This window comes from Motacilla alba, chromosome 3 (genome assembly GCF_015832195.1).
Source record: "Motacilla alba alba isolate MOTALB_02 chromosome 3, Motacilla_alba_V1.0_pri, whole genome shotgun sequence".
In the NCBI taxonomy this organism is placed as follows: Eukaryota; Metazoa; Chordata; class Aves; order Passeriformes; family Motacillidae; genus Motacilla; species Motacilla alba.
This window is the reverse complement of record NC_052018.1, coordinates 11,836,499-11,863,867: the sequence shown is the minus strand read 5'-3', so window position 1 is coordinate 11,863,867 and position 27,369 is coordinate 11,836,499. Positions and strand designations below refer to the sequence as shown.

The 27,369-nt window shown below is 39.7% G+C and overlaps 1 protein-coding gene across 2 annotated transcripts in view; it reads left to right on the top strand.

Annotated features, from left to right (window-relative positions):
- The window catches only part of VSNL1 (visinin like 1), an 86,852-nt gene that overhangs the window by 11,680 nt on the left and 47,803 nt on the right, over positions 1–27,369 (top strand). The gene's annotated exons all lie outside the window — the stretch shown is intronic.

The window sequence follows — 27,369 nt, the reverse complement described above, 5'->3', positions numbered from 1 at the left end:
TTTTAGAGAATTGATGGCAAAGCAGAGGATGGAATCCCAAACCCTGATTATCTGAGAATTGTAGACCCTGTTGTACACATGTGCTTGACCACAGTGCTAAAACTGAAGTTTCTGTTATGGGAGGAGTTCAGTTAGCAATGATAAATTTAAAGAGGCTGTACAAAATCTCAAACATGTTCTAGTTGTTGCAAGTCAAGGTGGAAAAACATTTGGCAACTTGTGTAAAATTTTCAATTCCAAGTATTTCAGTGCCATACATGAGTAAAGGCCAATCTCTGCCTCAAAAGAGTTGTTCACACAGTTCTGATATCATTCCCATATCGATGACTGTCTTCTGTCAGAGACAAGTAGTACAAGATTTGCAAGGGGGTGACCACATCTGGGGTTTTAAAAGAATGAAGATTCAGGAGTAGAAATTTGGATGAAAGCAGTGTCCCATTGGACTTCGGGTGTGACACTGGTGTACCCCAGTCTGTCTGGGCTATGTCTGATTGCCCCAGCACCAGGTGATCTCTGCTCCTGGAAGCAGGAGTGGGAACATGGCACCAGCTTGAGCTAAGCTTTCCCTCCAGCTAACCCAGCCTTTCCTGGCAGGGCTTTATGGCCTATTTTTTGTGGTTTATCTCACCCAAATGACCCTTCTTTTCCTTTTCTGGGTAAAGAAGCATGACCAGTTTTTTCTTATCTACCTTGCACATGGCCACACAAATCCTGGGATATGCACAAGACTTTAGGTAAGGAGTTATTCCCAGAAGTGAATAGGGTTCTTTGCAGAGTGTAACCCTTTTTGGCAAGAGAACTGGATTGTGTCAGATTAAAATCAGTGTGTAATCATCCCATGGTGCAATAGGAGCAGTACAGAGCTGTGATCAGCCTGTGACCTATTCCTGAGGCTTGTCTTTCCTCTCGGCTCTCTGAGGTATTTGGTAGGAAGCTAAACATTGCAGTTTAGTAATATTGGCAAACCTTATAAATTGTTACGGGAGCACGTGCTTGGGTGTAGTTGATGAGCTAAAGATTTAATAAAATTATTGAATAATAATAGTAAGTAACAAGTAATAAAAATAATAAATATTGTATAGCTTACATTTAAATCATTAGTACCAACAGCAGTCTAATTTTGGAATGTTTATGAAATGGAAACAAGTAGGTGTTTACATGTCTCCCAGTTTCCTGTGTTTTTGCTGGGGAGCTCTGTTGGATAGTGTTGTGATAATGATGATCCACTTGGACTAAATCTGATGAGGAGTGAACTGCAGAGCATGGACTGGGCTCTTTAAGTGGATAGTGAGGAGGTGCACCTCTCTGTTATCTTGGGGTTTGAATTACATTGGATTAATTACATAATTATATTGCATTTACGTACAATTCTTATGTCAGTTTCAATAATTAGTTAAGCCATAGCCCTTGACATATTTTTCCTTTTTAGGCTTTTGCATAAAAAAATACAGGTGTCAACATGCTCATTGCACATGCATGCAATGTTGTCAAAAGTGCTATGAAAAAATAAGTTCAGAGCAGTTTCTCATTTGCATGTGAAGTTACCCTTTAGAAAGAAGCATGAGACTGACCCCTGTGCTTTGTACCATACAGCTAAATGGTAAAGCTCTAAAATGTACAGACAAATTCCATTTTAGACAGGCTTTGTAGCTTTTCCCCTTGGACATTAGCATTACCTGGAACTCAGTTTGACTGTGAATGAAGAGAAATGCAGAGAACAGGCATAACCAGTTACATTCTGCTAATCCAAGGGTGTGCCTGAGATTTGTTACTGCAGTAAGCCTTGGCAGGAGTGGCTATTATCCACTCTTCCTTGTTTCAGAGGGGCATGGGTGTGACAATTTAAAGCCTACTATCTGGTAAAAATAGTGTTTTTAAAAGTACTAGAGCAGAAGAAAATGAAAGGTGTGTATTTTATGTGGAATGGTCCATAAGTTGTGTGTTTCCTGTTTTTCCTTTGAAAAATCCCTTACTTCTTTGGCCAGCTGTGGGTGATCATTACTTCCCATTTCTTATTATGGCAAATTATTTTTAAAATGGGCATTTGAGCACCAGTCATGCTGGGTATAAGCCAATTCAACTCCATCAGGCTCGATCGAGTTGTCATTAAGTGCTGTCCAAGTCCACATTATGGAAGACAAAAGAAGATTTGCCTAAGAGTTGGTTATACAATTTTTTTCAGCACATCAAGACTCAGGAACTCATACAGAAAACTTTTCAGCTTAGGTGTGTATTCTAAAAGTAGAACAAAGTCTGGTTGTTTTTTAACCAACAAACTTGCCAGTTTTACTCTGCTCCTGTAGCAGATTATTCAGTGGGACTCTTTTATCATTCTAAATAAAAAATTTAAATGTATGCTTCAGCTGTAGTGGGACTTTGCTTTGGCTGGAACAGCCCTGCATCCCATGGCTAGCTGAAAGGGCTCAGTCACTTGATGCTTCATTTATTTTTTCTGCCAGAACTACTTTGACAGCACATGCCCTAATGTGCAGTATAACTTGTTCCCAGGGAATAGATGAACTAGCAGTGAGGAAATGATCATCCTGCCTCTCTTCCTGGGCAGCTTGCATCGATTAGTAGGCAGGGTTGCTCCCTGCACTCTGGCATTCCTGCAAAGATTTTCCGTATCTATCTTCCACTCAGCCAAAATCAAAACAAGCTGCAAGCAGTGGAAAAGCAGAATACGGCTGGTGGGAAGTGGCAAGCAGCTCTTCCTGTGGTGAGCAGATGAAGTAGCTTTTAAAAAGATTATGATAGGAATATAGCCACAAGCATAGTCAACCTGTCTCAATTTTTTATCCTAAGTTTGTCAGATGATTTCTTTGAGTTTTGTGTCAGGTATAATCTCCTGTGCATCTGAATTGCATATATGTCTAGACTGCTTTTGACTGGAATACATATTTTCTTGGCTGGGAAGTGAGTGGTGTGGAGTGAAGCACAGAAGATGCTGCTGAGGTCCTGTTTCTGTGTCTGGTGTGGGCACAGCCAGCCAGCATCAGGTGTCTGCCTTGGGCAGGCTGGGGAGAGCTGTGCTGGGGACCAGCCCAGGAGCTGGGGCAGTTCTGAAATCCAGTGCAACTCCCCTCAGCACCCACCCCTTAGTGACAACTGGCACCTGCCGTGAAGATCCTCCAAGAGACTGCAAACCTGAAGACTGCACAGACAGCTTGAATGATGACCCGTTTTTCCCTAGGATATAAACATCCCACATCAGTTATGCCCAGGTGACAAGTTTAACCTTGCATTTTTCTGAGGCCTGTGTGAACTTTGGAGAAAAAGTTTCGTGCTTGTCTGTGTCACACACAGACTCAGGATATTTTGCCATTACCTCTGCACTGTAGGTTGGCTCTTGGAGAGCCTAAATTACATTTACCTACACTATTCATGAAGGAATTTGCAGATCTACCTCCAACATTTGTGCAGAACCTTCATATGGTATAGTATTATAAAGTATTCAGCACCAGTGTGCATAGCTTGTGTGGGGATTTAGGGATCTGTGGAGATTCTTTTAAAGTAAATTTAATTTAATTTAATTTAACTATTTTTAAAAGGATTCTATAGCTCACTGCAGAATCTTTAACTCTTTTGATTATTTTTGTGTGGTAATTCTTCTTCCAGTGTGGAATGGTTTGGAGTGGAGCAGACCTTTCCACTAGACCAGGTTGCTCAAAGCCCCATGCAGCTTGGTCTTGAACTGTTCCAGGGATTGGACATCCACAACTTCTCTGAGCAACCTGTTTCAGTGCTGCACCACCCTCACAGTAAAGACTCCTACTACTGATAATCCATTATAACAATTAATAAATAATATTAAATTTATTACTGTTGGAATCTAGGTCCATGTATCTTATACCTTCTATATGGGAGGCTTTATAGCAGCCTTCCAGTACCAAAAGGGGTAAAGCTGCAGAAGGAATTTTTTACAAGGGCATGGGGTCCTAGGACAAGGACTAGGGGGTCATAGGATAAGGACTAATGACTTTAAACTGAAAGAGGACAGGTTTAGATTAGATGTTAGCATGAGATTTGTCACTAATTTTTCACATCTCATGCTGGCTGTCTGTGCTCACACCAGATTTTTCACTATGAGCATGGTGAGAAAATGTAATAAGTTGCCCAGAGAAGTTGTAGGTGCCACAGCCCCGGAAATGTTCAAAGAGACTGGATGGAGCTTTGAGCAACCTGATCTAGTGAAGGGTGTCACTGGCCATTGCAGGGGTGTTGGAACTGGATGATCTTTAAGGTCTCTTCCAAGCCAAATATTTTGATTCTATGAAAAATGAATGCCCACGTTTTTGTAGTAAAGTGAATAGCGAAGAGAAGTTCTCCTGTTCCTGATGTTTTTTGGGGAATGCTATTCCAAGATAGTTCCATGTATAAGTACTCTTATTCTAGGGAATTAATATTCATTGGAAACATAACTGTATTAACAAGATACTTTTCTGAAGAATTAGGAAGGAATGAGAATATTGTCATGTTGAATTTCACCAGAAATGCCGGGTGTATTTCATATCCACTACCGATTTTAATTTGAACTATTGCTCAAGTATAGGCATGTTCATAATGATTACATCATTAGAAGTGTTTGAAGGAATTACAGAAACTTGAAAAATGCCAGTTACCAAGGGAGTAAAATTATTTCTCTATATGTAAGAATAGAAAGCTAAGCCTGAGACTGAAGCTGCAGCTCCATAAATGGTCTTGCTGCACATCATGTTCCTACCCACAAAATCCAGCATGCAATTACCTGGCTTTATTAGGCACAAAAGAAGGGCTGTCCCAGGAAGAAATTACCTCATCCTGAGGCTGGAACTAGGACAAAACTCTCTGATCCTGAGAAAGGTGTATTTACCTTTCTCAGGTTTTCTTGCTGCTCCTGAGACAGTTGGTGGTGAATTGGTGGTTAACATCTCCATTTTGTCTCAGTGGCACAGTCAGCCTCTGTTCTTTTTCCAAAAGCTCAGCTTTGTCTGAAATGCCACCATGTGACCCGTGGAGCTTGCTGCTGGTAAGCAAAGCTTGATGGACAGCCTTTGCTGTTTCCAGGGTGTAGGAAACATTAGGAAATACTGACAAGATCAGTGTGATGAAATAAATAGTATTCTCCAGCTGCTCTTTGTCTTACTTTAAAAACATTACTTTTTATGGCCACAGATTTTCCAGTGGGAAACACTGAATATAGTTCAGGACCAGCTTTATCTAGGCTTCACTGGTCCTAACTCCAAGAAACTATTTGGCTCCTTGTGCTGTAACAGTGTTAGAATTAATTCTGGTTTCTGACAGAAAATGACCCTGGAGTTAGTGCCTAAAGCTGCTAATGTTAGTGCTGCATTTTTGCATCATCATTTTTGATGCATAAAGAACTGTTGCATTATGTCTCTATCTAATATCCTGTCTCAAGTATTGCATTTGGGACACATTTAATGGTATTTGGTTATCTAAAAAGTGCTCTGTCAGAGCATACCACAGGTATCTAGGTGGTGGATGTAGTGTTGCTATTTATACCATAGTGCTCTACAAATATTAATAACACTCTGCTTCAGAGTGAGCTATAGCCATAAACCTGTAAAATAACTCCCCACAGTTTATCTTGATAGTCTGTTGAAATTGGACTGCTCTGACTATACCCCCTTCAGGCTCACTGCCAATCTCATATTTTATCCTGAAATTCCACAAGGAGACACTCAAAATAAACACTACACCAGCAATTACTTGAATTATACTTAAGGCAGTAGCAAGCATTGGTTTCACTTCAGCCTCTCTGTGGCTTTCTTGAAAATCCATGAAGTTTGACCTTCTGAATACCTTTTGCTCTTATTTATCTCCCCTGTTGACTGCAGTAGGAGCTGAATGAGCATAGCTGAGAAGGGAATGGGTATATCATAGATACTAACCTGTTATGACTAAATTATCCCTGTTAGTCCTGCACTGCCCAGCCCCAGGAACTTTATACAGTGCAGATCTCCTCACTAGCTTGCTCTCAGCAAAAATACAGCCATTAGATTTGCTTTTGAGTTTTCTTAGCAGAAAAAAAAAAAGGCAAGCTAGAAATTGCAGTATTATTCCAGGCACCATTTCAGAGATGTTCAGCTTTTTGTTGTGCAAGTGCATTTTCTTTGCTTCTTTTGAAAATAGCTGATCTTGTAATTCACTATTAAGGCCTAAAGGTGATCAAAATAGCCCATCACCAAGGTCAGTATACCCTTGAATCAGACAGGTTTGCTAATTTTAAACTTCAGTGTTTTACAGAAAGTAGTGTGTTTAGCAAGAATAAAGAGGTAGAATGTGGGATTGGGACAATATGAATGTTCACACATCGCTGCCAATGAAAGCAAAGCTTGTAGGTCTAATTTTAGGCTTTTCAGCCTTGGTATTGTTCCTTACAGCACAGTTATTTTCCATATGATACAAAGCACTCCTTTTCTTTTCAAGTTTTATAAACTGCTTTAGAGAACAAAAGCAAGGACAAAGTGAGTATATGTCATGGTTGAAAGCAAATCAAAGAAGCTTAAGTAAGGCTGAAGTTAGGGATGGTTGCATGCCTCTATATTCAGAGGACAGCTCTAGAAGAAAAAACAAGAATCTTGAGAAACATGTCACAAGACCTGGAAGTAGAGTTACATGGTGTCTGAGCTGGAACCCTTGGCTGTGACTGGATGTGCTTCAACACATTTAGTTAATTTACACTGTGCTTAGATGCCTAGTAAGTTAGTCCTCTTTAAAAATGTCAAAATGACCTGTGCTGTTTGGAGAAGTAGGATTTTCAGGATACTTGCTTATTTCTTGGTGCTCCAAACTAAGCATTGTAGATGCAGTGAGGATGTCACAAGTCATTCTTTATGTAACACCAGATAGATGCTGTTTTCTAAAGTTAACTTTTACTGATGCATTAATAAGAAATCATTTTATGGAATTATAGAAACATAATACTGTAGAAATTGTTATGTTCTTTCCTGTAGATTAATTACCAAGGACTGAAACCAGTTGATATTAAGTCATTCCCCATGGAAGTGTCAACAGTGGTATGTATTAACCTGTAGTCCCCTGTCATCTAAGAGAAGCTTATTATCCGCATGAATATATGACCTGGTTCAGAGAAATCAGAGAACATTAATCTGTGTGACTTTTTAGTACATCTGCTGTTTGAAGCTGGTTGGTCACTGGCTTTATTGGCAGAAAGAATTTCTTGGGAAGAGTCTGTGCAGGGGCTGCTGTAGCATTGAGCTGGTATTTTGTCCCACAAGCTTAGCAAAGGTCCACTGCCTTCACTGGGCTTCACCAACCAGGCAGTGCCAAGGTTTGGGTCACAAGGTGTGAAGCACAGTTTGGCTGAAGGCTCTGCAGTTGTCCCCAAACTGGGAGAATCATCTCAGTCTGAGCTCAGGGAGTACAATATTTTTTCATGCCTTTTCTGGCTGTCTAGGAGTTAAATGTTTAGTCTAAACTAATTGTGTAGACTTTTTTTGTTAGTCAAACAAGAGTAAGTATTTCCAGAGAGCAATTAATGCCAGTCACCTTTTATATATACTTTTAGCATGGAATGAATTGCTTCTTGCTGAAATGGATGTCTGTTTCTCTCCGTTGCACATTGGAGCCTTGATGACTAGCTTAGATTAGATCCAACTTCTAATGGCTACCACCCAGGTAGAAATAACATGGATTAATCAAGTTCCCTGCTACTGACTATAATGACTTCCCTGTTATTATTATGTGTATGATTTATGGATTCTGTGTTAGAGGAGTAGAGTCTTCTCTTGTTTTTCTTTGCAGTAATTTCAAATAGTTTGTCATTAATAGTGCAGTTGCTCAGTTTTCTGTTGTTCCTGGTCATATGAAAGTTTTTTAAATTGTGGCATTTCTGTTAGTGACTGTAATAATTAATAATATTATAAAAAGCACTAATTCATTTTCATGATGGAACAGATTAAGTTAAAGGCTGGTTATTGGATGGTTTTCTGGATTCTGGCCAGCTTCTTAGAGTCACAAATCAATGTGACTCTTTTCAAGTTAAAGAAAGAAATGTTTATAATAAAGTTTGGAGCACAGATTGTGAAATAGGGTGGGAGCATGACATTAGTGAAGAATAAGCCAACTGTCAAATGGCTTTATTTGGAGGCAGGCACTAATTTCATGGAAACTTCAATATAGTAATTATTTGGATATTCTGGAGATTGTAGCTCCTCAGGGCTTTCCCATGCATGTCAGATCTAAGATTTTTTTCCTTTTTTTTTTTTTTTTTTTGAAACAGATCTATATGGCAAGATGGCAAGCAGAGCAGAAGAGTAAATTGAATGCTGCTCTTAACCCTAAAAAAGGTTTTTCCTAGATGTCCTGAAAAGTTTGGGTCTTTTTTTTGAGAAGTATAGTTAGTTTTGAAAAGAGAAAGTACAAATGCTAGTGACATGACATCTCTGGCCTCATTGCCTTTTCCATTTTCATTATATCCTTTGATCAGGGGCAGACTGGCAGCAGCAACTGCAAGTCAGGTTCATTTCTGCATTTGTTCTGGGGAAAAAAAACACAACCAGTTTAAGCCTCTACTGAGAAACCTCAGCTCTCTTGTTCAGTGTTTTCTCCTCTGACCAGTCTGTGGTGCTTTGGAGTACTTGGAGATTGTTTGCCCAGGTGGGAGGGAAGCATTTGCTATCAGTCTCATCCTCCCAGCTTCATCTGCACCCCCACCCCCAACTGTAAACCATGGTGTTTCTTCTGTGGCTGGCTTGGGTTTCTTAGGCTTTACACAACATAAATCACTAAGGTTTACAGTCTATTTTTTGACATAAAATTCTCACCAATATTTTAGAGTTTTCAGCATCATTTAAACAGGCTGCATCCTGCTGCCATGCCTCCCATTCAGCCTCTGCCTCTCTGAGTGATGCTGACAGCCCTGCTGGCAGCCTGGGCACGCATCCCTCTCTGCTCTTTGGGAGTAGTTGTGTTATCTTTGTGCCTGAAGATGCCAAGACTGTTTAAATGTCAACAAGATGTTGCCCAGATGAATTCTGCTGTAGCTTAAACAAGCATACCTGGGTTTTTGCCCTTGTGCATCCATCTTGCATGCTATGAACATCACTGCTCTCACTGCTTTTGCTGATGGAAAGTCAGAGAAGGAAGAGATTAAGTACAGATAAAACACCAGGGGTGGTGAGAATTGGCCTTGGGTAGGGAGTAGGAACCAGATAGGAAGGAAGGAGGGAAGGAAAGCAGGAGAAAGAGTCAGGATGAGCTGGTACAGATTTACAGTCCCAGATGGGACTGGCTTGGCAAGCCAGGGAGCCAAAGTACAGGGTAAAGATTGGACAAGGAAGAGGAAGATGGACAGCCTGGGCCTGGGATTTACAATCAATTTGCTGTTACCTGCTTGTCTGTCTCAGAGCAGAGGCCTGGTAATGCTGTACAGGCATCCTTAATGCTAAGCACATCTTTATAATAAAACCAGCTTAGCCTATATTTATTGTGTGTGTACATCTCTATATGTGGTGTTGTTTCTCAGCAGCACTTATATAGCCCATGCTTTAACCAGGCTGCTCGGGCACATGCTGTACCACACTCTGTTAATGTGCACTCACGGCTTAGCACTCACCCAGGACTAACCCTGATATAATACAGGATTATTCAGAGGCCTGGCTTTTTTCATGAAGAATAAAATGCCAACCTGAATTTTCACAGGTTTGCAGTGGCAGTGTGAGAAACTGGGACCTTCAGAATGTTAAGAAGTGGTACCACGTGAGGTACCAAGGCACGGATTCACAGCCTTATAAAGTTCAGTGTCTGGCCTGCTTTGTATGCTGGTGTTGTATTCTTAGAAAGTAAAGGTGACAGAGTTTAAGTTGCATTTTGAGCAGGGAATGCAGCAACTAAATACTTGAGATGAGATTTGCATAGCTATTTAGGTACCTGGTGAGATTTCTGAAGAGCACTCAAGCTGCCAGAGGGATGCTTGATACATTTGTACTGAACATCACCTTGATTTACTTGAATAGAAATGATCCAATGCAATTAGGCAACAGTACCTACATTAGCCAGTAGTCCAGACCCACAGAAGCACTTACATATTTTTTGTAAAGCTGTCCTTATATCACTTGTCTTGAAGTCTACATTTTTCCTTTCCAAGATATGCACATTTCCCACCAAAAAAAACCAACCAACCAACCAACCAAACAAAAAAAAACCAAAACAAACCAAAAAAACCAACAGATTTTTATAAGCAAGAAAAGAGATTTTTGATCCTTATTCTTGAATCTGTTTCTTGATACACACTCATTTGCCTCCCTTCTTGCTTGGTTATAGTAACAGGGCTACTCTGATCAGGAAAGATAAAGGGATTGTTTTTCACTATGGAAAAGCAGGTTTCCCGAATATCATTTGTTCTGTACTCCCTTTTGTCTTGGAGATTGAAAAATATCACTACCAGAAGCCCATCATTTGGAGCCTTGTTCATTTTCAGAGGCCATTTTGTAACAGGTTCTTTTTATACTGAATAGTTTGGGAGTAGTTGAGGGAAACAAAAAAATTAAATAAATAAATAAAGCCCCAAACCCTGCTACAAGTATAACTAGCTCAAATAGTTCTGCCTTCTGGCAGGGAATTCTTATATTATGTCCTCTGATTTGATTTAGTACGTGTTCCAAACTCCTGGAAAGTGCCACTATAGCTTTTAACATTACTGTGTTTTGTGATGCTGGATTCTGGGGATTTGGGGATTTTTTTTTGTTATTATTATATTTTATTCCACTGTTTGTCTTATTCCTAAACTGCAGCCTTAATTTATTTCAACTTTTCTTCTGTGTTGTCACACCAGAGAGAATTAACAGCTCTACCAGCGTAGCATTTAAGGTAAGCAGGGCCTGATCCAGCTGCAGACCTGTGGATTATCTGTTGCTTTCAATCAAGACTTTGAATCAAGACCAGGTGCCTATCCAAAAACTGTATTCTTGTTCAATGACAAATATTGGAGATGAACCAGGAATCTGGGTGTGAAATCATACTTTTTCTGCCCTAAATGATTGCAACACTTCTTCCTAGGTTGTTAAAATACAGGACTCTATGAAATGTTTTATCAAGTTTTTAGCCTTTAATGATATGTTTAAGGCATTTTCTGTCTAGTTTTAAATTTTTTAAGTTATGTGTGGTGCTTCTATACACATAAGATGGTAAAGGGTAGTGGACATAAAAACAGTTATCACACATTTTTGCAATTTATGAAGAATGGGAGAAAAAAGTGAAAAGTACTCATAAATTACTTGTGGAATTGTCTAGTGAAGTGAGAAGGTTTGTGTGTGATTTGAGATTACTCATAACAATTGCATTTAAATCTGACTATGAATTGCTGCAACATGATTATAAAATACTGAATAATGGGAATATGAAATGTCAGGTGGATTTATTGGTAATAAGAGGAAGGGAATGCCTGTCGTACAAAATACATTGATGACTATAACAAGTAGAAATTGGGAGAGGAAATGGAAATCAATAAGGACAGATCTCTGAAATGACCAATTCATATCAAATAGCAGCTAAAATATCTAGGAACTAGTATGGCAGTAGAAATGTATTCTACTTTATAAGCATGTGGAGCATTCCATCTCTAATTATAGTCACTTGTATGGTAAAGGATTAGTAAGTTTGTAAAAAGCCTAGAAGAAGCAAGTAAAATTGTTTAGAAATGTGGCTCATAGCCTGGACAGAATCTGGCTGTTTCATGTCCGATGAGGAGCAGGTGAATAAGAAATAGTCACTCTTTCTCACAGTGCCAGAAAGAGGGTCACCAATGAAATTATTGTATAACGTTTGATTGAATTACAAAACTGATTTCCACAGGATGTTGTGGAGACCAAGATATACATGTGGCCAAAAAGGGATCAGACGAATTCAGGAGAGCTAATTTAATCAGTGATTATTAGACATGATAGTCTGGAGAATCAATGGAGAGAGGACAGCACCTCCAACGTGTGACTCATCCCAACCTAGGAGAAGTGTTTTAGATCAACTTGCTGAGTCTCTACCTGGAGATAACTGTGTCTCTGTTGGTCTAAATTAGTAACTTAGTACAGACACCAAAATTTGAGAGCATTAAAGCAAGCTGATTTAAATCCCACCGTAGATGTTATTTTCCCGTACTAAAGATGTCGGGCATTTTTGCAATTAAAAAAGCTGTGGGTGGAATTCAATGGTGAAGAGGGTGCTTGATTATAAGGAAAGGATTTTTTCCTATTTGTCATTCAAGATTTTTTTTTCTTTCCTGCAATCAGTTTAATTTGTATGCTTTATAGCAGAAGTATAATAAATATGAAAGAGATTATATCATCTCCAAAGAGATTATATCATTCCCAGCTCCTGGAATCATTAGAGAGAGCAACAACCATTTTTATATTAAACCTTTTTGCCTCCACATTCTCCAGTGATGAGTGAAGTAATCATGAGGTGATGCCAAGGAAGGCAGTGTTTGATATTTCTAGCTTTCCAGATTCTACAGACTTAAATAGTCCAGGGTAGCTGCCAGTGCAGTTCCTGCTTAGTATCATAGTTGGGAATAAAAATATTTCACCCGCTGCTGTCTCCTGTCACCTGGGAGTCACAGTTGCTGTGGAAGGCACAGCCATGCAAACACTTGTCCTGGCTCTTTGTCCTTGCCTGTTACCTCCAACAATTCCCCCTCAATTTGGAGAGATCCTCCTTGATCAGCTTTGGAAAAAGCCTCGAGGTTGTCTCTGCAAATGCAGGTCTGCTCGAAAATAAAAATGTCTTTTTATGGTTACTTTTCCTTTTTTTGTCCAGCACCTTTGTAGTTCAGTTCCACCTCAACTCACCTCAGACCTCAACTATTCCCATGGACAATTCAGTGACAGCCCTAAAAAACATCCTCCCCCTTAAGAATTAGAGTTATATGTCATGCTTTCCAGGATTCATAGCCTAGCATAACGTCTTTTTCTTGCTTGTTTTTCTAAAATAGTATTCCTCAGTGGGTCCTTATCTACCAAAGGTGGACAGTGAATCAGAACAAAATTATATTTTCCTAGACAATGTAATGGAACTGGAGGCTGCTATTTTAGATTTGCAATTTTGAGACCTTTGGAAAGATTTCTGCGTCAGCTTGTCTGTGCTTAGCAACCTCCATCAGTTGCTTTGTCCTCGTGGTTGTTAAACTGAAGGAATTCAGACAACAGTTTTTGTGAATTTCTTAATAATTTAAGTGTTTATATAGCTTTATTTGTTTTCCTCCATATTTTTATCTGCCTCACCATTGCTTTTTTTCTGTTTTGTTGAATGTATTTCTATGGCCAGTCCCAGAGCTGTTCCTTTGTAGCACCTTTCCATGTACTTTGCTGAAGGAGTTCTGCGTGCACTGATATCAACCCGAATCCAAACGTTGCTTGCCTTTTTATGTCATCACCAAAAATATAACTCCTGAACTCTGTGTCCTAGAAAAACAAGCATTTTAGAAAGTGATCTGAAAAGTAGGTATCTCTTTAAACTAAAAAATCCCAAAACACAACAAACCTGCTGTCCTTTTCAGGATGAGGCACAGAAGTTGGATGAAGATGGGTGATGTGGTACGCAAATGTGTGGTGTGTTGTATTGGTCTCTTCTTTTTTCTCCTCTTTCTTTGGTATAGATTTTATTATTCTTGGCCATGGTAAATTCCACTGGAATTTAGACTGTATCTCTCTCTGTTTTTTCTTTTTGTATACCTTTTCTTATTTCACAAAAAAAAGAAAAAAAAAGCGTGTTTGCACACACACATATGGATTCAGCTGAGCAATTTATCAGTTTTATTAGCACAGCAATAGTAGCCAGTTTTTATAAAAATGTATTCCAGTAGAGCTCTCATTGAAAAACAGTTGGAAGAAATTGTTCCAATTACTTTTAATGTATGAAATGATGAAATTGTGCTGTCCTTTAGCACGAGAGGCTTTCTCTCTCTCCCTCCCTGTCTCCCTCTGGCATCTTTCAACAGAAAGACCATATGCTATGATTCGTATTTGGGACCCATGGAATGTTGTATGCTTTACCATGTTGTCTTACAGAACTATTGTACTGTATAAATGAAGTCAAAACTAGAAGAAATAGCCAACAGCTTTCAAGTGCTTCATGGCTGAGATTTACTGGGTTGTCTTTGTAATAAGTCTTTAGTTATAAAGGACATACACGAGGCTCAGGGGCTTGCCATTAAGGTCATTAAATAATAATGAGGTTCCTGTACTGGGGACATAGAGTCTCCTCTGAGACAGCCAGCATTCCTTTTGCTTTGTCCTTTTTGCTCATTTTGCAGTTTCTATCAATATTAATGTCAGAGTGCATTCTTTTTTCCTCTCAATATATAACCTTGCTAGTAGCTCCATAATCTGTAAAAATACTTACATTTTTCCTGGAAGAAGAGTTTATGAGGCTCATCTATATTATTGATGAGTGATTTCAACATGTTACTAACATGTGTTAATTAACATGTATTAATTGTTAATTAACAATGAGGAAAGACCAACAAATAGTTATATGCATTATTGCTTTTTGATGCTGCGTTTGCCAATGCAATAGATTCAGTCTGCATTAAAACCATATTAAAATTTGAATCAATTTTGTGTTTTATGACAGAAATTGGATTGGCATCTCTGGAAGGGGAATGTCCTAGAGGAGGTAGCACAATTGTCAGTGAATACTTCTAAATTCTGCTCTGGTGGGACTAGTTCAGTTTCACACATTCCCAGCTTTGACCTTTTTGCTCCAATATCCATTAAGGATAGTAGTCAAGGTTGAAAAATGAGATCCGCTGTGATCTGGACCTCTTGGTGCATTATTCTGTGAAATAGCAGAAGGGACTTGGTGGTGCTGGGTTAATGGTTGTACTCGATGTTCCTGAAGGTCTTTGCCACCCTGAATGATTCCATGGTTCTGGGGTTGGGTCTCTGCAGGCACAAAGAGCAGGTGAGTTGGCAGTTCTGCTTTGGGCACTGCTGGCACAGCAGCTGGCTGCACATGCCCTCTTTGCTGGTTGGGTGTGTGCTTGCTGGAGTGGGCAGGAAGGCTCACAGCTTGATGTCTAGCGCAGCATTGCACAGCAGCATCAATGTGTTAAGTGGCGTCAGAAACATCTTATTTCCCTCCCAGCTTTCAGATGCTGCCTGCATAGCAGAAATGGGGATCAAGGGAAGGCAAACATTTTTCATAAACTCCAGAGGGAGAGCCTTTAGATATAATCTTGATGAATCAATTTCAGTGAGCAACATTTCTCTGCTATAGAAACAGGGCACTGCAGCATTTAACTGTTAGGTTCAAGCTGGTGGTGGGGGTTGGTCTCTTTGCCCAGGTAACAAATGACAGGGTGAGAGGAAATGGCCTCAAGTTCCATTTAGAGAAGTTTAAATTCGATATGAAGAAAAATTTCTTCACTCAAAGGGTGGTCAGACATTGGAATAGGCTGCCCAGGGAAGCAGGGGTGTCACCCTTCCTGTAAGTGTTCTAAAGGCACACAGATGTGTCACCTGGGGATACGGCTCAGTGGTGAACACAGTGGTGCTGGGGTAAAGGTTGGAATTGATCTTAGACGTTTCTTCCAAGCTAAAGATTCTATGATTCTAAATTAGGTGTCTAAGTCTGGAGGGAAAGATTGGCTGGTCCATCTACTTAAATGGTGGTGTCCACCTGAAAGGACCTAAGGTGTCTGAGATGTCCACATGGGACACCCTGTGTCTCAACAGCTGAGTTGACTGGAGTGACTTAAGTCATAGCAGTGGGTACTTCTTTGGGTATCTCATCCTTGTTAACAACCTGTCAGCTTAGAGCTAGATTGAAGGAAATAAAATGTTATTTCAAATGAGCCATCCCATCACTCTAAGTAAAATTTTTACATTTATTCCAAACCATAATATTAAAAGTGATTAAAAAATCATGCGTTTCATAGCAGTGCAAAAAAAGATTTTTTTATTTGAAAGTTCTGCCTTAGGGAAAGCATTTTATATTTTTCTTCTGGCTTTCTGTCATAGTCAGGGCTACTTCTGATCAAATTTTGGATACCTTTTTCCTGTCCAAGCTGTGTACGCGATTCATCTGTTCACTCATTCGTATGACTAACATTTTTGATCAACCCTGTGTCCAACTCAAAGGTGTAAAGCCATTGATTTCATTCTGCAGAATTATGATTCATCTTCTCAGTAATGTATTTCCTCTGCATTTAATCAGGCTCCATCTGAAGCAGTCACAAGGGATGGTTCTGGAGATTCATTTGTAATGAATTTGGGGGGAGCATTGCGTCAATGGATCACTAGCCACAATGATACAAACACTTTATTTTGAATTTGAAAGGTTTTTAGTAAAATAAAAAGCTGTAATCTGCTTTCCCGCTAACCACTCCTGTTAATATCAGCTGTAACACAGCCATGTGGTTTTTAGTGTTTAGCCCATAGGTCAAAATGATCTGTTGAAATCAGCTCATGCACAGCAGTCATGGGTGTGCAGAAGCCAGCTAAGACCAGGGTCTGGGGTGCTCCTTTTCATGCAGAAACTGAATGGAAATAAAGGTTTGAAGTGTGTCTTATGAGTTAGCTTATATTTTTTTCAGTTATCACAACACTATAGGCCATGTGCTGATACCACCGCTCAGTTTTACTCCACCCTTTGCGAATTACAGTTGTCATTACAGGACACAGGAGCATGAGCTGGATGAAAAAGAGATCCTGTCACTACTCTGTGAGTTGGGAACAGAGAGAAAGAGTCTAAGCACTGATCTTGGCTGCTGTTATTCCCAGCAGTGATCGCCATACCTACTTCTCCCTGAGAAGCCAGGGCAGTGAGACAGGGCCTTGCACCACTGGACATGGCTGCTAAAGGGACTCTGTTGGGTAAAGAGGGAGGTGGATATTAGAGATAAGTTGGAGAAATTAATATAGCATTGAGATGGTCAGAGTGAAATTTGATGCAAAAGAATATTGTATTTAGTGATAATAAAAATATTTTTCTTAGAGGCCAGGACTTGGTTAAGAACTATATTGAGGAAAAAGCAGGAAATGACAAGGGCATAATGAAACAATCCTGAACAATTTGATCTCTGCAGTTCAGCTATTTAAAACTATTTTGGTTTGTGGGGGCTTGGAAAAGAGCGGAAGAGACTTTTTCCACTGCTATGATGGACGTAAATAGCATTGTGGGAAGGACTGTGTTTGGTACACCAGCATGTTGCACTTGTAATGACATTAATCACACCTGAATAAGTGTTGTGATGCATAGGAATAACAATGGACTTTGGCAAATGTATGTTTTTCCTAGTGAGATCAGCTACAGCATTAGGTTATCCACTGCCAATGAGCAAGGTGGGATTTTTCTTGCGTCACTTTAAGCATTTAGAAATCCAGTTTCAGATCCAAGAAGGTTTAGAGGGCTGCCTCAACAAGTGGCAGAAAGAAAGAGACACTTGCTGATTCATTCAGTCTTAAAATACACACGCATATATTCATCTTGCCTCTTTCAGACCTCTCTCTCTGCACGGGGTGAATCACTGAAATTTCTGGCCCTCTCCATTGACTGCAGAGGGACCAAAGACAACTGACTTTTTAAACAGCAAAGATTTGATTAATGCACCTTTGCAGAAGTCTGGGCTGTTATTGTGATGAGGAATATGGATTTCAGTGAAGACTGAAGCATATACTATGAAGTAAAGACAATGACTTATGAGTCAGAGGTGCAGTCCTAAAAAGGCACCTGATGGAGTCAAACTCAAATTAAAATGATGCTGGAAGGTGAACAGTAAAAGTACTTCTCAGTAAGCATAGCAGCATAGGGAATTTGGCTTTGCATATATCAAACAGAAGAGTAAAATGACATTTCAAACTAACAATAAAACAAACTGATAGCAAATAAAACATCCTGTAATTTAAGAGATAAAGCACATGTTAACTTTTTAATAGCATTATTTTATTTTTAATAGCATTGTGACAGATGAATATTTATTTACAAACAAATGAAAACTAAGAAAAAAATTGTGCATATATGTAAATGAAGTCAAGGCAGTGGCTAAAGTCTAAAAAAACCTCATCCCCAAGCATGAACCTTCAAAAATCTTTATCTCAAAGAAAAGCAGCATTTTTACTGATGCTAGAATTGACACTGTTCTCTACAAATTGACCAAAAAATCTGTATCTCAGGCAGAGGAAATGTTGATACACTTTGGCGTAACAAAACAAAATAATTGTTTACAGTCTACACAAATGTAGACTGGTTCCAGAACACTGGAACATGCTCAGGGAAGCTATAATGTTCAGGCATGCCCTTACAATCTTCCCCCAAAAAAGAGATGTTTACAGCAGCTATCCCAGCAAAGGTTGAGTACTGAATATTGCACAGATCTCTGACATATCTAAAATTGTATAAAACACTCTTGAAATGCAAGACTCAGAAAGTGACCTTTATGTAATGCTGCTGTGTAATTTTCTCCTGTGGCCACTTTGAAGTTGTAATGTCCAGGAGGTTACAGATTTCTCATCTCATGAAGGAAAGACTATTGGAAATCATATTCTAGAATAAAACCTCAGGGAAAGCAATCAAAAACTCTTACATTTCATATAAGGTACAAAACAAATTTGTCACAGCAAAGCTCTGATGTTGGAGCATTGTGGATAATTAGGTGATTGCAATGTTGTTCATCATATGATTTATTAAAGAAAGGTAAATGTTCTGCAGGCATTTTAAGGTTATTATTTACAAGGACAGAATTTACTGGACAACAGTCCAGTGAAGAAAATATTCCATTTCATTGCTGAAAAATCAGTCTTCCTCCTCAAATCATTCCTCTTTGTTAATTACTATCACCACTGTCTACAGACACTGGACCAATAGCAAAATGAAACTATGGCAACAGATTTACTCACATATGTGTCTGACACTCAGCATTAACAAGCTGATTGTTCTCGTCAGAAATTAATCACTAAATTCTGTAGAACATATAAATCACTAAATTTTATTGAAATATTGGAAATAAGGGGACTTGGAAGAAAATAAACCAGAAACAAACAAGTTTGAGCTATGAGCTATCAAAGCCAAATAACAGAGGTAAAGGGGAAGCAAAAATTTTCTTAAAGACAACTGAGCATTCAGAGCCTAAGCTTTCTCCAGAAAGGTGGACACTCTTCCATGTAGTCTAAAAGAGCCTGAGAGAAAGAACAAGCCAAAGAAGTAATTTGTCCCTGTCTTTCCAAGTTTAAAACTAACTGGTTGAGCCTGGAAACTCTTCTGGGCACTTGTGTCTTGTTGGACAACACAAGTAAGTTACACTTAGTCCAGTCATCTCTGTCTACTTATAAAGGAGGAAAGTCAACTATGGCTTTTTGTAAGCAATTTCCCAATCCAAGTGGGAAAAGAGGGCAGAAATGAGACCCTGCCATGTCATTCAGACCATGTGTCTGCAGGTTTGTTTCTACCCAAGCTGCTGGCTTCAGCCTCGGGTTTTGAATAGAGCCCTACTGTGACTCGCAGGGCTGCATCAACAGTGGAGCTATTTGTGGGTCTGGAATGGCCCTTGATTCTCATGTTGAAAATGTAGAGAACACCCTTTTGCTTTATTCCAGAATTAACAGAAAACAAATACATACTTTTAATGAAATAAGTTTAATGTTAGCTTTCTAGTCACCTAGAGAGAAAAACCCTACATATCAGTCATTGTTGTGTTAGAGTATCCCCCTGTACAGGTTCTACCCTTTCAAATGCTTTCTTTATTGCTTGAATCTAATTGAATATCCATCTAGTTTCAAATAAAATTTAAAAACATATCTCTCTTCTTTTGCTTAGACCTCTTTTCTGCATTTATTATTCAATTTGGTTGGATAATTGTATTCCTTAATGCCATTACTCTCTATTTTCCCCCATTTCTTTTACAGAGAGAGCTTACAGGCCTGAATCTGATATTTGGTAAAGGCAGTAAAGTAATCTGAAATCCCTGGATTTATTCCAGTTTTTGCTGTAGTGCCACATAAATTGGAACCTGGCCTATTTTTTCATCCATACTTTGAGGTTTATGTTATCAGCAGTAAATCATGACTGCTTCTAATTTCAGTATGGTGTTACACAAACACAGAATCACAGAATGGGTCGGGTTGGAAGGGACTGCAGTGGATCACCTGGTCCTTCTCAAGCAGGGTCATCCCAGAGCTCATAGCACAGGATGGTGTCCAGATGGTTCTTGAATATCTCCAGTGGGGGAGACTCCACAACCTCTGGGCAGTCTGTTCCAGTGCTTGGTCACCTGCACAATAAAGAAGTGCATACTTCCTCATACACACATACATGTCAATTCTTATTTTTTGGTCATGGCAGGTTAAAAATGTAAAATAGAGCCTTAAGTTTTGTATGAAGGAGGGAGCTGTTAGTTCAGGGTCAGTTCAGTTTTGTTTCTGGGTAAAGGGAAAAACATGGTCCTGATGTCACTATGGGCAATAGAACAATATGAAAGTCTATAAATCTACCTATACCTGATAATCAATTTTCTCCCACAACAGCTACTGAAAGGATGTCTGCAGTTCTTGAATCTTAGAACTGTGGAGGTTGGCAGGGACTTCTGAAGACTGTGTAGTGCTCAGCCCCTCTTAGCAGGGTCAGCTAGAGCAGGGCCACTGTGCTTGGCATTGCCCCGTGTGGCTGTCACTGTGTTTGGTACCTTCTGCCCTGGTATGCTCCTTGCTTGCCTCTTCTGTCCTGACAGCAAACACCTGAAGCTGGATTGCTTTCATCTTTCACTCCTAGAGGTTGTTACAGCCCTTCTTTCTTGTGGGCAAAGTGCAGGTGTGGAGCTGCTCTGTGTTTGGATCCAGGGATTCTGAGAAAAGAGTAGGAGGATGGGACTGAGCTGAGTGAGACAGTTCTTGTCCTGTGGGAATTTGGAGAGTGCAGATGTCATGACATCATGAGGTAAAGGGCAATTTCAGAAGAGATCATGAAAGGAGAAAGTCCCTTCTAGGCTGACTGACCCCTTTCTCAGAAGGTTTAATCATAGTGTAGGACTTATGTCATGTCAGAATCTTAAGAGCTGGTATCATGACACAGTGCCAGAACCTCCTCTAAAATATCTTCATCTTTTGTATGTATTAGGAGAAAAAAGGGCTTTACTGAGTGGTTACCGGGCTCAGCATCACCCCTGTTACATGCAAGCTGACTTAGAAATTGTGTCAACAACTGATGTGAGCAGGTGCTTTACTAATTGCTTAGGGAAAATATAATTGTGGAACAATTTGGGATGGAAGGGAACTTGGAAGATCATCTAGTTCCAGGCCCCCTGCCATGGACAAGGAACCTTCCCTAGAACAGGTTGCCTATAGCCCCGTCCAACCTGGCTTTGACCACTTTCAGGGATGGAACATCTACAGTTTCTCTGAACAACCCGTTCCAGTGCCTCACCCCCTTTACTGTAAAACATGTCTTCCTTATATGCAGGGTAAATCTACCTTCTTTCAGCTGAGAACCAATGTCCCTTGTCATGCCATTACAGCTCCTAGTACAGAGTCTCTCTCCATGGGGATAGCAAAATTCCTCTTATTTTCCAAACATATCATTCCTTGGATACTTATTTCCATGGGGCTTTGGGTATGAGGCTGTTGTTTGTTTTGTGTCTGAAAGACAGACTTTAGCTCCAAATTTCTTCTTCTGTGAAATAATAAATGTATTTGAAGGAATGAGGCATCTGTGTGGCTTGATAGCCTTTCTATCTATCCTTCATGCTGGCATTAGTAGAGAAAAGGCAGTATCTGACACAGCCTGAAGAGAAAGGAACAATGCTGGGAGCTGTTAGGAGTTATCAGCACAAGGCTGGAAATTTGATAAACAGTCTGCTTAAAAATCATGTGAAAACTATTCTGCTACTGTAGATTATAGACATAGATCTCTGCTTTCCCCAGCATTAATTGTTTGGGGTTTTGTTGCCCCTATATATGTGTGTGTGTTGGAGTCTATACACTGATGTGCTGTTTATAGATTTGCATTGGGTGAAAGACTGCAAAGGCGCCCACCACTCTTGCTTGCTCAGTGCCTGGATTTCACATGTCGTGCCCAGGAGTCAGCACGTTCCTGTGGGAGCTCGTGGGCTGGGAGTGGGCAGAGGGGTGGGGATGAGCCACAGTTTTCCTTCCAGCCTAATGAGTGCCTGCCAGCACAGCTGAGCTGGCAAAGTGAGTGTTGTCATTTGCCTCTGGCGTAGTCCACACGACTCATTCCCCCTTCCCAAAGCCAGGGAAGAGCAAGAAAAACATGCACCATGCAAGGGAATTCATTTAATGCACAGACATCACGAGGCTGCAGAGGTATTGGTTGACTACCAGCTACCTAACTCCTGCAGAATTACTGGGAAAGTGAGCATGTGAACATGGGCACGTGTCAAAGCAGCCTGAGTATGTGGAAATAAGCTGGGGTAGCCTAAATCCCTTTGGTGCTTTTGCCCAGGGTTATGAGATGAATCTTTCCGCACTTCTGCAGTCAATGGGGGAGGAAGGTGGGTTGAGTCACCCGTACCTCTTCGCCGAAGGTTGCCTTGGAAGAGCACTTTTTCTCTCAGCTACCTATGTGGGAATTTAGTGAAATTAAGCAGCTACTGTGGATATCAAAAATAGGTGGTGTGACTTCATTTGTGCGTGAAACACATTCCCTGTGTTTCACAGAATGACAGAATCACCAGGATTGGAGGGGGCTTCCAAAGATGCTCTAGTAGTCCAAGCCCCTGCTGAATCATGGTCAACTATAGATGATTGCTCAGAGTTATGTCCAGTTGGGTTTTAAATATCTTCAAGGGTGGAGACTCCACAACCTTTCTGGGTAATCTGTTTCAGTGTTGGATCACCTGCTCAGTAAAGAAATGTTCTCTTACATCAAGAGAGGATTTCCTGAATTTGAATTTGTGCCCATTGCCTCTTGTGTCACTGGGCACCTCTGAGAGGGGGCTGGCTCTGCTGTCTTTGTTCCCCTCATTGGGTATTTAGACCCACACTGATAAGACCCCCTGAGTCTTCTCTTCTGCAGGCTGAACAGCCCCAGCCCTCTCAGACTTCCTTTCTATAACTATAACTATAACTATAACTATAACTATAACTATAACTATAACTATAACTATAACTATAACTATAACTAACTATAACTATAACTATAACTATAACTATAACTATAACTATAACTACTATAACTATAACTATAAAACTATAACTATAACTATAACTATAACTATAACTATAACTATAACTATAACTATAACTATAACTATATATAGTGCTCATCACCTTTGTGGCCCTTTGCTGGACTCCAGTGAGTCCATGTCTGTCCAGTGTAGGGAACCCAGCACTGGATGCAGCAACCTGGGGGATGGTGAGAGCTGTGTCACCAGTTCTGGGCAGAGGGGAAGAGTCACCTCCCTCAAACTGCTGGCAACACTTTTCCTAAAGCAACTTGGAAAGAGAATGGGTTATGTAACTATGTCTAAGGAAAGCAAGCAAAACACAGAGCTGGGTTATAGGGACATTGTTGAACATTGTTGGTGCTGTCTTCTCAGTGGAATTTGGGTCCTTTTTCAGCACAAATAGATCTTTGGCAGCACTCAGTTTACTCTTCCTTAGGAACAACCAGAGTTCCATTTTTTTTGCTCTTGGTCCCTTTGAACACTGAGCACATGCCAAGGAGGCTAAAGAGGAATGATAGGAGGGGCAAGAAGGCTGGGAATGGAGCTGTGTAAGCAACAGTTTGGGAGGTCTTTTGAGATCATTAAGAAGCAAACAAGAATCTGTAAGTCATGTTTTGCTATTCAAATTAAATTTTTTACTTCTTAGGTGTGTAGTTTAAATTTTGTTTTGTGAAACTGTGCTCACACTGGCAGTTTACTGCTGGCGAGCCAAATGGGAGAGGCAGACCTGATAAACCTGTGCAGGACTTGCTGTGGAATATTCTAGGGAAAAAGCCTTGCCACTGGCCAGGAGCTCTGGATGATGATTGAGTGGAGAGCTTTTGAAACAACACGAGCATGTGTGGGACATGATAGCATTGCAGGAAATATATCAAACAAACAATACCAGGCCTTAAAGCTGGAGGAGCTGTCTGGTGTGAGCCTCCTGAGGTCCATCAAGGCAAAGAGCAGGCAGGTCTATCCTCATATTGCCCCACCTGCTGCTGGCACAGCCTGGACTGCCTTAGGTTGGGGATTGGCTGTTTAATAAAATTCCACATTTAAAATCTAACTTTTCTATGGACCTGTAAAAGCAGCAATTAAGGTGTTACTTAATGAAATACTGGAGTAGCCTACTAAATGTTTCTAAAAAGCAATTTTCTCTGGATGGCTGATGGCCTTTTCAAGTGTTTCAGAAAAGTGATATGTTTTTAACTTCAACCTTCCTTGCTCTTGCTACTTGTAGCACAACAGTAGAGTTTTAGTGTTTTTCTTGATCTCTAATTTGGATTGTGTTGCCCTTGCTAGTGTTAATACACAGTCTCCTGCCAGAGTAATCTCACTGGGAACAGACCTGACATGGTAACAAAGCTATGTGGCACCCACGTACCTGGTCCCTTGGTTATCAGCAATCTCTCCCCCACATGGAGCCTTTTTTTTTTTTTCCGTGATTTTTTGCCATAAAACACAACCAATTATGAATAGCAGTGCTTGGATTGTCACATTGCATGGTTGGAAATATGGCACTTAAAAATTAATTTATAGTTGAAAATTAAAAAATTTACTAAACAAAAAAATGCTTGCAAAGTGATCTTTCCTACTCTTGAAATCTTAGTGACTGTGCAGCTGCTCTGTCCTGTCTTTTCCTAAGGCATATTTGTAGATTTTCACAAAGAAAAAGCTTGTTTGGGAAACTGTGATTGTAAGTTAATTAAAAATAGTTTTCATTTTAGAAAACTAAATGTGTTGGCAGTAGCATACTCATTGCTAATGGGTGATTGTACTTTTTCAATAATAATGAGAGATTCAATGAAGCTTTAGAAGATGTTAGGATATGATTAACTAGATAAACTACGTATTTGAGTTTTATTCCCAAATAAGATGGATCTCCCAGAGCCAGAAGTCTGAGTTTATATTTGATAATTATATGAGACTCTTGAGCTTTCTTGCAGATTGTAATTCAATTTCTCTAAGAAAAGAGCTTTAAAACATGAAGAAAGAATGAGTGCTTCTGACTCCAGGAAAGCATTGTGACCAGCTTGGTCAGTTTGCTTACTCTGTCCCAAACAAAGCCCAGCAGATTATTCACCATGCTGTGCTGGAGAAGCAAATAAGAGTACAGAAGCTGGAAATCACAAATTATACCTTTCTCAAATATTGGTTTGGTTCTGTGGAAAAAATAGTTTCTGAGAGTGTTTATCAAAATGTCAGCTGTGGTTTCCTTTACAGGGAGATATTCTGTGGTGAGGTACATCAGAAATGGCTGAAAGGTGTTTGGCACTTCTGAAAGGTGTTTGGCGCTTACTGGACAGCCTGTGACAGGCAGGCAGCTGCCCAAAATTAGGGACCTGGATCGCTGAGGCAAAAGCTGGTGACTTGTTTCTCTGACTCTGATGATAGGTTATGTGTGGATATGTGTGTCTTCATTCATGTATTCTTACACACATTCAGGCCCACTCCACGCTCTGTAGATGTTGTACAGTGGGTTAAGTTCCCATCACTGAAAACAGCACAGATAACTTTGGCAGATGTGGCTGGGATTCACCACATCTGTTCTGTTCCAGCTCTCTGTAGTGTCAGGCCCAAGGGCTGTAAAGCTAACATGGGTGAAGATATAAAAGCTGCTATAACAGAAAAGTGGTCAGTCAAAACCACTTGATTTTTGCCCATTGAGGATGCTTTTTTTCATCCATAAATATTGTTGAGTTAAATACTTATGAGGATATGAATCCAGGTGAAGAATGGATTTCTGAATGGCTTTTTGAATCTACGTGGGATAGTTACTATAACTGCTGAGTATCTTTAGGGGTTTTCTGGATCCTAAACAAAGCACCTTGTGACTTAAAAAGGTAACAGAGTGTAAATAAAAAAGAAAAAGAGGAAGCAAACATGCCCCATAAAGAATAAAAAAAAATTTAGAAAGGCATTGTTTCTTGTAAAACCTGTCTGAGTGGGAGCTAGAGAAATAACTGTATTAGTATACTTTAGTCTCCATGGGATTTAAATTCAGAATGTGCCAAACTGGGTCATTGTCATACATGAGAAGGTGGGGACTTCAGACACGAGGCTGGGGCAGTTGCTCTAAATACCATAAACTGCTAACCTGTAATTTAGTCAAAATAGCTGATTTCTGGACATCTGCATGCTCAGTTGTACCTGTGACAATTAACTGGAAAATTTAACTCTCATGTATTTTTGCTAAGTTTACCAAAATCTGTGAGCAGGAGCTTGGCAGAGCCTCAAAGTAAGTTTAGAGCATGGGGTAAGTTTAGACCATGGCTAAAAAGGAGAGGGGCCATAAAATCTTTTAGGAGCAGACCTGGTGCTGCTGCCACTGTGGCACCAGGGGATATGTTCACCACACACAGAGACCAGGAAAAATTATTAACTTTGCACCTGCTCAAGGAACATTCCCATAAAGTAAATTATATAAATATATTGATTTATTGGAACAGAACAATGTATGTCCTTCTGAGGAGAAAGAAACTTCTGCTTTGAAATAGGGGAAGATGCCAAAAGCAATAGATTATAATTGGGAATGAGGGGGTGATATGGACTAGAAATCAATGCATTCAGTGTGGTGCAGTCATTAGAAACAGATGCTAAACTGGAGATAAAAATGGAAATGCAAAGCTGGGCTCTGGAAAGAAATTACTCATTGCTTTGCAGTTCTCTACAGGACAAGTTAAGTGTTGTCTATAATCTGATTAAAAAGTAACTGAAAGATATCTGTAGTGAAAAAAACTGTAGCAAAATGGGAAAATATTAAAGATGAGGTCTCCTCTAAAGTTCTCTCAAAGGACGTCTTTGGTCAAATGTCAAAGAACCTGAAAGTATCTCAAAGGGCCAACATGAGTAGTACTGTATTTATCTATATATACATGCAAATTTTGTATTTCTGTTTAATATTTTAAATATATACAAAATGTATATAACAAATGCAGTGAATATCTTCAGAGTTAATGACAATGAAATGTAAACAGTGATGAAATGTAAATCGTCTCTTTATCAGTTATGCATTAAATATACAAATATACATCTATTTATACATGTGTGTATGTATGCATGTATTTGTACAAATGCATATGAATTAAATTTATTTTTACAGTTTGCTTTCGTCATTGTTTGAGACCAAGTTTGTGGACTCTTGCATTGCTTCCTCCCAGTGGAATACCTAATGCTGTATGTTACAAGCCTGTCTGTCCACAGCCTTGGACATGTGAGGAGTAGCTGCTAATGTAGCTGTCATATCA